Genomic DNA, 3,012 nt, shown 5'->3' with positions numbered 1-3,012 from the left:
GCAGGTGACTTTCAATTGCACATCCCGAGCGGTGAATTCTACATTTGTGGGATTAGAGACTCTTGAGAACAATGCTGTATACAAAGCCCAGGAATATACAAGAGCTCATGTAATCCTCATATTAATCCTGTGTACTAAGTAACTGCCGGGATCATGGGGCCAATTAGGAGAGCCTAGATGGGAGAGCCTGTCCTTTAACCTCCAGTTTTTTTTTTTTTTTTTTTGAGAGATTTTCACTGTAGGGCGCGTGCGCTCGCCAGACAGACAGAGAGAGACATAGAGACAGAAAGCGAGAAATCACCCCCCAGGGGGGATGGTCACGCCGCAATCCCTTCTCCTCCATTCTCCTCTTGGGATCTTGGGCACGCACGCACACGCGCCCGGCGTGAATTTTAAGCCACCGGGTCCGGGACACGAACCGCGGTCGACTACATGGGAGTCCAGCGACATAGCCATTATGCTAACTGCTGGTTCCCTAACCTCCAGTTTTATACACCTGCTATGAACTATGGGTCACCATTACTTTCCAGAGATGGTTCCGGCAGTAACTTTAGAGACTCTATAAACAGTTTTGAATAAATGTATTAATAAGGAAACCATTATTAGTTACTTGTTTTTAGAACCTAACAGGAAAAGACTCCTAATTCCAATGTTTCCATGGGAACATTCATTAGCACAGAATGTAGCATTCCTTCTGTCATGGAATGTTTTTCTATAAATTAATGCATTCACTGTCTTAGCATTTATTGAGTGAATAGTCTGTTCATGTGCCGTGCCAGCTGCAAAGACGACGGAATGGGAACCCTTCTGGGAACTCCTCCTGCTGTAAGGGAACCTTCAGTCAACCCCCGGGGCCGGAGCACCTCCGATGCTCTGCAGGGCCTGTTCTCACAGGGTGCAATTTAAGGCATCGCATTTGACCTAGAATACACTCTATCCCTCAAGACCCAGTTACCACAGAGATCATCCCTCTCTCTGGGGTTTGCCACAAAGTATCATCAGCAATAGCGCCTGAGATGGAATATTAGATTTGAACTCTGGGGAAACAGAATCAGGGTGTCTCCCCTCCCCCCGGAAAAAGGATTGTCTCACCCTAGAGGGTGAAATGTAAAGGCTTGATTTTAAAATATACCCCTTTGTCTGAAATTTTTTAAAAAGTATTTTTTGAGAGTTTTTTTTTTAATACTTAACTTCATTTATTTACTTATTTTCATTTGATCAGAGAGGGAGAGAGAGAGAGAGGGAGAGAGAGAGAGAGAGAGAGAGAGAGAGAGAGAGACAAACCCGCCGGTTCTGGACATGAGCCGCTGTTGGCCAAGTGGGAGTCCAGCACTCCCAACTACCACCTGCAGGCCCCTCTTTGTCTGGAATTCTAAGTGACCGGTGGGTGGTACCCTGGTGCCCCTCAGCCACCACTTGGCCATGCCTTTTCCTAGAAAAACAGGCCTCGTTTCTGCTATGTAACTGTTTATGGGCCCTGTGGTCCCACGTGCTCCAGGGTACAGGCAAAGGCCAGTAATGCTAGGCTCTGGGCATCTGTGAGAATAAAGGACAGTGTCTCCAGAAGGTGGGGTGAACTCTGTGTCCAGGTGCTGAGATGGCCTGTGAGGGATAGCACAAGCTGTGAGCGATGTTGGTGTGTCCACGGGAAATTCGGTGACTATCCCACTGTCTTACTAAGAATGGAGCTCTATGCTAGTGGGAACTCACCTGGCACCTACCGCAGGAAGGGAAGCACAGTGGGGGGGGGAGCGCGTTAGTGTTCCCCTTCAGACTCAGAAGACCCCACTGGGGCTGTCAGTGCAATGTGCGCTGCCTCACTTTCTCCTGGCCTTAGGGTATGTGAGTCGCCATAATTTAAGAATCACACTCTCAGTCTCTTACATTTACAAAAATGAGGCAAACCAGCTTTTTTTTTGTTTTTAAAGAGTCAGATCCTAATTTTGTAAGGATTTAAAAAATCTCTTAACTGCAATGTTTTTTCTAATTTGGTGAACCTCTTTACAGATTTCAGTTTTAAGAGTCATTTTTGAAGTTGTGGGACCACGCAGCTGGCTTGCACCCCCCACCCCCAGCTTTAAGAAAAGGTAATTCTATAATAGTTCCGGAGTAGGAGAGGTGAAGCCAGCTCCAGGCTCCGCCACTAACCGCCCGCGGGCTGGGGGCGGGGCAGGCACTCGTTTTCCCGCGGCTGCCAACCGCGCCCGGTGGCCCCGCCGCGCTCCCAGCCTCCGCAAGGGGTGCTGCGCTTCCCACCTGCCAGAGCACGCGGACCAGGGCCGCCGCCCCGCGGGTCTGGCTCCACCGCCTGCCATGCCCTCCTGGCCACCCGGAGCATGCGAGGGGCACCGGCCAGGCGGTGTGGGCCTGGGACGCGGTGGCCTGGAGCTCCTATTCATTTCCTGAGCTTGGATGCCCACCCGCAGAAGCACCGGTCCCTCGGGAGGACAGCTCCATCCCCCGAGGGCGCCGCTGGGCTGCTGGCGGACCCCCAGTACTCGGGCTCCAGCTCCGCCGGGGACACGGTGCTCGGGCCCTGCACGCCCGGCTCCACAAGGCCGGCACGCCCACTGTCTCTGCCAGCCGCGGGGCGGTGGCGTCCGAGTTAAACGCGTTCTCTACCCCTCGCGGTCCCCAGCCGTTCGTCCACCCCACTCCAGGAGCCCGTGGCTCTGAACAGAATACAAAGAGGCCTGAGCCTCCCTGACCCTCACGGCCGCCACACCCGCTCATGCCCACTCTCCTCGACCCTCCGCTAAGGGTGGACGCGGGGACACCTCCTCGGCTGCGCTCCTGCCCCTCCCCCAGTGCCGGTCAAATCCACCCAGCGACCTCCGACACCCCAAGAGCCGGGCTAGCACCTGTCTCCCTCCAACCCTTCATCCACTGCTCCGCGCTCCCGGGACCGCAGACCGGTGCCCCACGCCGCCGCTCCCCTCGGTCCCGGCCCCTCCTCCGGGGCCCTCCTCCTCGCTCGCCCCTCCCGAGCCGGGGGGGGAGCGGCGGGGGCGC

The sequence above is a fragment of the Tupaia chinensis genome, unplaced genomic scaffold (assembly GCF_000334495.1).
Source record: "Tupaia chinensis unplaced genomic scaffold, TupChi_1.0 Scaffold000046_3, whole genome shotgun sequence".
NCBI classification, from domain to species: Eukaryota; Metazoa; Chordata; class Mammalia; order Scandentia; family Tupaiidae; genus Tupaia; species Tupaia belangeri.
The sequence above is the reverse complement of the archived record's forward strand: the minus strand, read 5'-3'. Positions refer to the sequence as shown.